This window comes from Oncorhynchus mykiss, chromosome 18, assembly GCF_057628025.1.
Source record: "Oncorhynchus mykiss isolate SJ-2025 chromosome 18, ASM5762802v1, whole genome shotgun sequence".
Classification (NCBI taxonomy): Eukaryota; Metazoa; Chordata; class Actinopteri; order Salmoniformes; family Salmonidae; genus Oncorhynchus; species Oncorhynchus mykiss.
The window spans coordinates 36,948,311-36,959,822 of NC_143039.1; positions in this window are offsets into that span (position 1 = coordinate 36,948,311).

An 11,512-nucleotide genomic window follows, 5' to 3' on the forward strand; every position below is an offset into this window, starting at 1 on the left:
ACTCACCATCATTACGACCAGAAATACGACTTTCCCGAAGCGGATCCTCTGTTTTGCCCACCACCCAGGACAATTGATCGGATCCCAGCCGGCGAACCAAAACAACGATGCTGTAAAAGGGGCAGACGACATGGTCTTCTGGTCAGGCTCCAAAGACGGGCACATCGCGCACTGCTCCCGAGCATACTACTCGCCAATGTCCAGTCTCTTGACAGCAAGGTTGATGAAATACGAGCAAGGGTAGCATTCCAGAGAGACATAAGAGACTACAACATTCTTTGCTTCACGGAAACATGGCTCACTCGAGACACGCTATTGGAGTCGGTACAGCCACCTGGTTTCTTTACGCATCACGTCAACAGAAACAAGCATCTTTCTGGTAAGAAGAGGGGCAAGGGGGTATGCCTTATGATTAACGAGACGTGGTGTGATCATAACAACATACAGGAACTCAAGTCCTTCTGTTGACCTGACTTAGAATTCCTCACAATCAAATGTCGACCGCATTATCTACCAAGAGAATTCTCTTAGATTATAATCACACCCGCATATATTCCCCCCCCCCAAGCAGACACATCGAAAGCCCTGAACTAACTTTATTTGACTCTATGTAAACTGGAAACCACATATCCTGAGGCTGCATTCATTTTAGCCTCTTGGAACCACCCATCCCGGATCCGGGAGAATTGTCATCAACTACGCTAAATAGCATAGCGCAACGTTCAAATAATCTTATTAGAAAATATTCATATTTTCACAGCTTAGCCTTTTGTTAATCACCCTGTCGTCTCAGATTTTGAAATGATGCTTTACAGCGAAAACAATACAAGCGTTTGTGTAAGTTTATCGATATACTAACAAAACATTATGTACACCTAGCGGCAGGTAACTTGGTCACAAAAATCAGAAAAGCAATCAAATTAATCGTTTACTTTTGATGATCTTCGGATGTTTTCACTCACGAGACTCCCAGTTAGACAGCAAATGTTCCATTTGTTCCATAAAGATATTTTTTTATATCCAAATACCTCCGTTAGTTTGATGCGTTCTGCCCAGGAATCCACCGGAAATAGCGGTCACAACAACGCAGACAAAAATTCCAAATTATATCCATAATATCGACAGAAACATGGCAAATGTTTTTTTATAATCAATTATCAAGGTGTTTTTCAAATATCTATTCCATAATATATCAACCGGGACAGTTGGCTTTTCACTAGGACCGGGAGGAGAAATGGCTACCTCTCTGTTTTGCGCAAAAATCACACTGAGAGCCAACAACTTACCACTTACGCAATGTGGACGTTTACGCTCATTCATCAAAATAAAGGCCTGAAACTACGTCTAAAGGCTGTAGACACCTTAGGGAAGCCACAGAAAAAGGAATCTGGTTGATATCCCTTTCAATGGGCAATAGGGATGCACAGAAAGACAGGGGTTTCAAAATAAGAGTCACTTCCCGATTGGATTTTTCTCAGGCTTTCGCCTGCAATATCAGTTCTTTTATACTCACAGACAATATTTTTACAGTTTTGGAAACTTTCGAGTGTTTTCTATCCTAAGCTGTCAATTAAATGCATATTCTAGCATCTGGTCCTGAGACCTCCTTTTTCCAAAAATAAAAATTGTGCCCCCTAGCTTCAAGAGGTTTTAACAAGGATAATCTGAAAGCAAGACTCCCAAAATTCTATCAGCATATCGATTGTGCTACCAGGGCTGGTAAAACCCTGGATCATTGTTATTCTAACTTCCGTGACGCATATAAGGCCCTCCCCCGCCCTCTTTTGGAAAAGCTGACCATGACTCAATTTTGTGGCTCCCTGCCTATAGACAGAGACTTAAACAAGAAGCTCCTATGCTCAGGTCAGTTCAACGGTGGTCCAACCAATCTGATTCCACGCTTCAAGATTGCTTCGATCACGTGGATTGGGATATGTTCCGCATTGCGTCAAACAACAACATTAACAAACAAGCTGATTTGGTGAGCGAGTTTATTAGAAAGTGCATCGGCGATGTCTTACCCACAGCAACTATTAAAACATTCCCAAACCAGAAACCGTGGATTGATGGCAGCATTCGCGCTAAACTGAAAGTGAACTGAAACACGACAGAATACAAACAGTGTAGCTATTCCCTCCTCAAGGCAATCAAAGAAGCTAAGCATCAGTATAGAGACAAAGTAGAGTCGCAATTCAAAGGCTTAGACACAAGAGGTATGTGGCAGGGTCTACAGTCAATCACAGATTACAAAGAGAAAACCAGCCCCGTGGGGGACCAGGATGTATTGCTCCCAGACGGACTAAACAACTTATTTGCTCGCATTGAGGATAATACAGTGCCACTGACACGGCCCGCTACCAAAACCTGCGAACTCTCCTTCACTGCAGCCGACGTGAGTAAAACATTTAAATGTGTTAACACTCGTAAGGCTGCAGGCCCAGACGGCATCCCCAGCCTCAGAGCATGCACAGACCAGATGGCTGGTGTGTTTACGAACATATTCAATCAATCCTTATCCCAGTCTGCTGTTCCCACATGCTTCAAGAGGGCCACCATTGTTTCTGTTCCCAAGAAAGCTAAGGTAACTGAGCGAAACTACCGCCCCGTAGCACTCACTTCTGTCATCATGATGTGCTTTGAGAGACTAGTCAAGGACCATATAGCCTCCACCCTACCTGACACCCTAGACCCACTCCAATTGGCTTACCGCCCCAATAGGTCCACAGACGATGCAATCGCAACCACAATGCACACTGCCCTAACCCATCTCAACAAGAGGAATACCTATGTGAGAATGCTGTTCATCGACTACAGCTTTTAACAACATAGTACCCTCCAAACTCGTCATCAAGCTCGAGACCCTGGGTATCGACCCCGTCCTGTGCAACTGGGTACTGGACTTCCTGACGGGCCGCCCCCAGGTGGTGAGGGTAGGTAACAACATCTCCACCCCGCTGATCCTCAACACTGGAGCCTCACAAGGGTGCGTTCTGAGCCCTCTCCTGTACTCCCTGTTCACCCACGACTGCGTGGCCATGCACGCCTCCAACTCAATCATGAAGTTTGCCTACGACACTACAGGCTTGATTACCAAAAACCACGAGACGGCCTACAGGGAGGAGGTGAGAAAATAACCTTACACTCAACGTCAACAAAACAAAGGAGACGATCGTAGACTTCAAGAAACATCAGAGGGAGCACCCCCCTATCCACATTGACGGGACAGTCGTGGAGAGGGTAGTAAGTTTTAAGTTCCTCGGCGTACACAAACTCAACTCCAGCCACTTTAAAAATGGAAAATTGATGCAAAAAATGTATCACTATCCACTTTAAACAATGGCACTTAATATAATGTTTACATACCCTACATTACCCTACATTACTAAAATATTCTCCATTCCTTACTACAACATTATCAGACAAGATAGAACGGCCAAAGGAGGTGGTGTTGCAATCTACTGCAAAGATAGCCTGCAGAGTTCTGTCCTACTATCCAGGTCTGTACCCAAACAATTTGAACTTCTACTCTTAAAAATCCACCTCTCTCAAAACAAGTCTCTCACCGTTGCCGCCTGCTATAGACCACCCTCTGCCCCCAGCTGTGCTCTGGACACCATATGTGAACTGTTTGCCCCCCATCTATCTTCAGAGCTCGTGCTGCTAGGCGACCTAAACTGGAACATGCTTTTAACACCCCAGCCATCCTACAATCTAAGCTTGATGCCCTCAATCTCTCACAAATTATCAATGAACCTACTAGGTACCACCCCAAAGCCGTAAACACGGGCACCCTCATAGATATCATCCTAACCAACCTGCCCACTAAATACACCTCTGCTGTTTTCAACCAAGATCTCAGCGATCACTGCTGCATTGCCTGCATCCGTAATGGGTCAACGGTCAAACGACCTCCACTCATCACTGTCAAACGCCACCTGAAATACTTCAGCGAGCAGGCCTTTCTAATCGACCTGGCCGGGGTATCCTGGAAGGATATAGATCTCATCCGGTCAGTAGAGGATAACTGGTTATTTAAAAAAATGCCTTCCTCACCATCTTAAATAAGCATGCCCCATTCAAGAAATTTAGAACCAGGAACAGATATAGCCCTTGGTTCTCTCCAGACCTGACTGCCCTTAACCAACACAAAAACATCCTATGGCGTTCTGCAGGGAAGCTAGAAACCAATATACACAGGCACAAGGCTAGCTTTTTCAAGCAGAAATTTGCTTCCTGCAACACAAACTCAAAAACGTTCTGGGACACTGTAAAGTTCATGGAGAATAAGAACACCTCCTCCCAGCTGCCCACTGCACTGAGGAGAGGAAACACTGTCACCACCGATAAATCCACTATAATTGAGAATTTCAATAAGCATTTTTCTATGGCTGGCCGTGCTTTCTACCTGGCTACCCCTACCCCGGTCAAACACTGCACCCCCCACAGCAACTCGCCCAAGCCTTCCCCATTTCTCCTTCTCCCAAATCCGGTCAGCTGATGTTCTGAAAGAGCTGCAAAATCCGGACCACTACAAATCAGCTGGGCTAGACAATCTGGACCTTTTCTTTCTAAAATTATCTGCCGAAATTGTTGCCACCCCTATTACTAGCCTGTTCAACCTCTCTTTTGTGTCGTCTGAGATTCCCAAAGATTGGAAAGCAGCTGCGGTCATCCCCTTCTTCAAAGGGGGGGAAACTCTTGACCCAAACGGCTACAGACCTATTTCTATCCTACCCTGCCTTTCTAAGGTCCTCGAAAGCCAGGTCAACAAACAGATTACCGACCATTTCGAATTCCACCATACCATCTCCGCTATCGAATCTGGTTTCAGAGCTGGTCATGGGTGTACCTCAGCCACGCTCAAGGTCCTAAACAATATCTTAACTGCCATCGATAAGAAACAATACTGTGCAGCCGTATTCATTGTCCTGGCCAAGGCTTTCGACTCTGTCAATCACCACATCCTCATCGGCAGACTTGATAGCCTTGGTTTCTCAAATGATTGCCTCGCCTGGTTCTTCTCGCCAACTATTTCTCGCCAACTACTTCTCTGATAGAGTTCAGTGTGTCAAATCGGAGGGCCTGTTGTCCGGGCCTCTGGCAGTCTCTATGGGGGTGCCACAGGGTTCAATTCTTGGACCGACTCTTTTCTCTGCATACATCAATGATGTCGCTCTTGCGACATCAGAGACTGGTGTGTCTCTGATCCACCTCTACGCAGACGACACCATTCTGTATACTTCTGGCCCTTCTTTGGACACTGTGTTAACAACCCTCCAGATGAGCTTCAATGCCATACAACTCTCCTTCCGTGGCCTCCAATTTCAACTAAATGCATGCTCTTCAACCGATCGCTGCCTGCACCCGTCCAACATCACTGGACGGTTCTGACTTAGAATATGTGGACAACTACAAATACCTAGGTGTCTGGTTAGACTGTAAGCTCTCCTTCCAGACTCACATCAAACATCTCCAATCCAAAGTTAAATCTAGAATTGGCTTCATATTTCGCAACAAAGCATCCTTCATTCATGCTGCCAAACATACCCTTGTAAAACTGACCGTCCTACCGATCCTCGACTTCGGCAATGTCATTTACAAAATAGCCTCCAATACCCTACTCAATAAATTGGATGCCGTCTATCACAATGACATCCGTTTTGTTTTACTCCATGTGAAACTCTGTGTTGTTGTATGTGTCGAAGTTCTTTGCTTTATCTTGGCCAGGTCGCAATTGTAAATGAGAACTTGTTCTCAACTTGCTTACCTGGTTAAATAAAGGTGAAATAAAAATACAAATAAATACAAATATGTATATACTGTACTCTATACCATCTACTGCATCTTGTCATCTTTATGTAATACATGTATCACTAGCCACTTTAAACAATGTCACTTTTATATGTTTACACACCCTACATTACTCATCTCATATGTATATACTGTACTCGACACCATCTACTGCATCTTGCCTATGCTGTTCTGTACCATCACTCATTCATATATCTTTATGTACATATTCTTCATCCCTTTACACTTGTGTGTATAAGGTAGTTGTTGTGAAATCATTAGGTTAGATTACTCGTTGGTTATTACTGCATTGTCGGAACTACAGTGCCTTGCGAAAGTATTCGGCCCCCTTGAACTTTGCGACCTTTTGCCACATTTCAGGCTTCAAACATAAAGATATAAAATTGTATTTTTTTGTGAAGAATCAACAAGTGGGACACAATCATAAAGTGGAATGACATTTATTGAATATTTAAAACTTTTTTAACAAATCAAAAACGGAAAAATTGGGCGTGCAAAATTATTCAGCCCCTTTACTTTCAGTGCAGCAAACTCTCTCCAGAAGTTCAGTGAGGATCTCTGAATGATCCAATGTTGACCTAAATGACTAATGATGATAAATACAATCCACCTGTGTGTAATCAAGTCTCCGTATAAATGCACCTGCACTGTGATAGTCTCAGAGGTCCGTTAAAAGCGCAGAGAGCATCATGAAGAACAAGGAACACACCAGGCAGGTCCGAGATACTGTTGTGAAGAAGTTTAAAGCCGGATTTGGATACAAAAAGATTTCCCAAGCTTTAAACATTCCAAGGAGCACTGTGCAAGCGATAATATTGAAATGGAAGGAGTATCAGACCACTGCAAATCTACCAGGACCTGGCCGTCCCTCTAAACTTTCAGCTCATACAAGGAGAAGACTGATCAGAGATGCAGCCAAGAGGCCCATAATCACTCTGGATGAACTGCAGAGATCTACAGCTGAGGTGGGAGACTCTGTCCATAGGACAACAATCAGTCGTATATTGCACAAATCTGGCCTTTATGGAAGAGTGGCAAGAAGAAAGCCATTTCTTAAAGATATCCAAAAAAGTGTCGTTTAAAGTTTGCCACAAGCCACCTGGGAGACACACCAAACATGTGGAAGAAGGTGCTCTGGTCAGATGAAACCAAAATTGAACTTTTTGGCAACAATGCAAAACGTTATGTTTGGCGTAAAAGCAACACAGCTGAACACACCATCCCCACTGTCAAACATGGTGGTGGCAGCATCATGGTTTGGGCCTGCTTTTCTTCAGCAGGGACAGGGAAGATGGTTAAAATTGATGGGAAGATGGATGGAGCCAAATACAGGACCATTCTGGAAGAAAACCTGATGGAGTCTGCAAAAGACCTGAGACTGGGACGGAGATTTGTCTTCCAACAAGACAATGATCCAAAACATAAAGCAAAATCTACAATGGAATGGTTCAAAAATAAACATATCCAGGTGGTAGAATGGCCAAGTCAAAGTCCAGACCTGAATCCAATCGAGAATCTGTGGAAAGAACTGAAAACTGCTGTTCACAAATGCTCTCCATCCAACCTCACTGAGCTCGAGCTGTTTTGCAAGGAGGAATGGGAAAAAATTTCAGTCTCTCGATGTGCAAAACTGATAGAGACATACCCCAAGCGACTTACAGCTGTAATCGCAGCAAAAGGTTGTGCTACAAAGTATTAACTTAAGGGGGCTGAATAATTTTGCACGCCCAAATTTTCAGTTTTTGATTTGTTAAAAAAGTTTGAAATATCCAATAAATGTCGTTCCACTTCATGATTGTGTACCACTTGTTGTTGATTCTTCACAAAAAAATACAGTTTTATATCTTTATGTTTGAAGCCTGAAATGTGGCAAAAGGTCGCAAAGTTCAAGGGGGCCGTAGGCACTGTAGAAGCATAAGCATTTTGCTACACTCGCATTAACATCTGCTAACCATGTGTATGTGACAGATAGAATTTGATTTGATTTGAAGGTCCTTTGCTGTTGTTCTGGGATTGATTTGCACTTTTCGCACCAAAGTACGTTCATCTCTAGGAGACAGAACGCGTATCTTTCCTGAGCAGTATAACGGCTACGTGGTCCCATGGTGTTTATACTTGTTTACTATTGTTTGTACAGATGAACGTGGTACCTTCAGGCATTTGGAAATTGCTCCTAAGGATGAAACAGACTTATGGAGGTCTACAATTTTTTTTCTGAGGTCATGGCTGATTTATTTTGTTTTTCCCATAATGTCAAGCAAAGAGGCACTGAGTTTGAAGGTAGGCCTTGAAATACATCTGCGGGTACAACTCCAATTGACTCAATTTATGTCAATTAGCCTATCAGAAGCTTCTAAAGCCATGACATCCTTTCCTGGAATTTTCCAAGCTGTTTAAAGGCACAGTCAACTTAGTGTATGTAAACTTCTGACCCACTGGATAAGTGAAATAATCTGTCTGTAAACAATTGTTGCAAAAATGTCTTGTGTCATGCACAAAGTAGATGTATGTGTATTTCACACTACACTTTATTAAATCCCATCTGACATTATATTAGTCTCCGGCTAAAACATGAGCTAAGTAGGTCCATCGCCATTTTGAGCGAGAGGTGCACTATGGATATTTGTTTAAACAACGTCCATCTCCAACACCTGGGTCAGACAGGTGGGCATTAGCTCAGCACAATGAGTTCCTCGTGGTTTCGACACCAAATGCAATTTTCTTTGCTACATTTCCCGACCGTCTGCCATTCCTGTATGCCGGGGAGCCAATTTAGTCATCCAGTCTGTGACATTTAGAAGATTTTCCAGCACCCTGGCTCCTCCACCCACCTTTAACTACAAGGGCGGAAGGGACGGGAGGGAGGCGGAGATCGATCTTGGTGTTAGAAAAAGAGTACTCCCTGGAAGTGAATAGTGATACATTTGTTCTTAATGGCCACTGTGGATTGTTAACGTGAGCCATGCCGCTAGGGAGAAGATTAGGGCATCCCGGAGATCAGGATGGGGAAAGGTTGGGTCATGGCCCCAATGAGCAGCCCTGTTATGGCTGATTGCTGTTATACCCCTGAAAGGGGGGATATATGAGAAATGATTCACACTGACACGTAGCATCAGCGACTGTTCAGTCAGTTGTCATTAAGAATTGCTTAAAATCCTCATTCACATTTGTATTCCTAGGCATTACTAATTAAGCTCCGCACATACAGACATCAATGTAGCACACAGATTATCGTGTTGTCACATTCACATGAATTGTTAGAATATTATTTACGATTCTGTATTAATATTAGTGATGTAGGGGTAACAAAAAAACTGTGGGTAATGGGTCAACTTTAAACTCCAGTGGTCGATTGGGATAAGAAGAACAACCACCGCTATAAACAAAAACGTATTATGTAGAACTGTATTGTTTGCATTTTGATAGCATTTTAATGTAGGCCTATAGGGAAGATAGGTGATGGGAGATGTTGATATTGAAACATGTCTTCTTTTTAAAGTTCCTAACTTGTTTTATAAGATTGGTACAGATTTTCTCAGGGGACCCCACATGGCCCCGACCTTAGGTTTGGGAATTACGGTACTAAACTCTTTCTGCTCTGCTTCCTCCTGCATGAATTTGAGACTTCAACCTCACCACTGAGCACCACATCACTGTCTGTTACAATAGCCTACTCTCTGTAAAGCAAAGTTATTATGAGAACTTAGAAGCCTATTTTTTGCTCCTGTTGAAGTAGGCTTCTGTAACTTCAGCTTCACCCTTCTAAGTAATAAGAAGTTTCTGCCTGCAGCTAGCCACCTGACTGACTGTATTTATTTACTACTTGTGTGTCATTCTCCGCGAGTCAGTCTTTGTTTGTTTGGGGGTGTAACGGTTCTCTTGTTGTGAAGTGGAGGCGGACCAAAGCGCAGAGTGGTGGTTGTTCATTGTATTTTATTGACGAAACTATACATGAACAAACTAACGAAAAAACAAGAAACGTGAGAACTCAAAACAGCCCTGTCTGGTGCAAACACAAAAACAGGAACAATCACCCACAAACACACAGTGAAACCCAGGCTACCTAAATATGGTTCCCAATCAGAGACAATGACGAACACCTGCCTCTGATTGAGAACCATATCAGGCCGAACATAGAACTAGACAAACTAGACATGAAACATAGAATGCCCACTCAGATCACACCCTGACCAACCACAACATAGAAATATACAAAGTAAACTATGGTCAGGGTGTGACAGTACCCCCCCCCCCCAAGGTGCGGACTCCGGCCGCAAAACCTGAACCTATAGGGGAGGGTCTGGGTGGGCATCTGTCCGCGGAGGCGGCTCTGGCGCTGGACGTGGACCCCACTCCATAATAGTCTTTGTCCACCTCCTTAGCGTCCCTAGATAGGTGACCCTCCTAAGAGACAGCTCGGGACAGAGGGACAGCTGCTCGGGACAGAGGGACAGCTGCTCGGGACAGAGGGACAGCTGCTCGGGACAGAGGGACAGCTGCTCCGGGCGGAGGGGCTCTAGCGGCCCCTGGCTGACTGGCGGCACTGGCGGCCCCTGGCTGACTGGCGGCCCCTGGCTGACTGGCGGCACTGGCGGCCCCTGGTTGACTGGCGGCGCTGGCGCTGGGCTGACTGGCGGCACTGGCGGCCCCTGGCTGACTGGCGGCACTGGCGGCCCCTGGCTGACTGGCGGCACTGGCGGCCCCTGGCTGACGGGCGGCACTGGCGGCCCCTGGCTGACGGGCGGCACTGGCGGCCCCTGGCAGACGGGCGGCACTGGCGGCTCCTGGCAGACGGGCGGCACTGGCGGCGCTGGGCAGACGGGCGGCACTGGCGGCGCTGGGCAGACGGGCGGCACTGGCGGCGCTGGGCAGACGGGCGGCACTGGCGGCGCTGGGCAGACGGGCGGCACTGGCGGCGCTGGGCAGACGGGCGGCACTGGCGGCGCTGGGCAGACGGGCGGCGCTGGGCAGACGGGCGGCGCTGGCGGCGCTGGGCAGACGGGCGGCACTGGCGGCGCTGGGCAGACGGGCGGCACTGGCGGCGCTGGGCAGACGGGCGGCGCTGGCGGCGTTGGGCAGACGGGAAGCTCCGATGGCGCCGGGCAGACGGGAAGCTCCGGCAGAGGCGCCGGGCAGACGGGAAGCTCCGGCCCAAGGAGACGCACTGGAGACCAGATGCGTAGAGCCGGCTTCATGGCACTTGGCTCGATGCCCACTCTAGCCCGGCCGATACGCGGAGCTGGAATGTACCGCACCGGGCTGTGCACCCGCACTGGGGACACCGTGCGCTCCACAGCATGACACGGTGCCTGCCCGGTCTCTCTAGCCCCCCGGTAACCACAGGAAGTTGGCTCAGGTCTCCTACCTGGCGTAGCCATACTCCCTGTTAGCCCCCCCCCAAGAAATTTTTGGGGCTGACTCCCGGGCTTCCATCCACGACGCCGCGCTGCCTCCTCATACCAGCGCCTCTCCGCTTTCGCCGCCTCCAGTTCTTCTTTGGGACGGCGATATTCTCCTGGCTGAGCCCAGGGTCCTCTTCCGTCTAATTCGTCCTCCCATGTCCATACCTCCTCGCGCTGCTCCTGCTGCTGCTTTTTCCTTTGCCCATTACCACACCGCTTGGTCCTGTTGTGGTGGGTGATTCTGTAACGGTTCTCTTGTTGTGAAGTGGAGGCGGACCAAAGCGCAGCGTGGTGGTTGT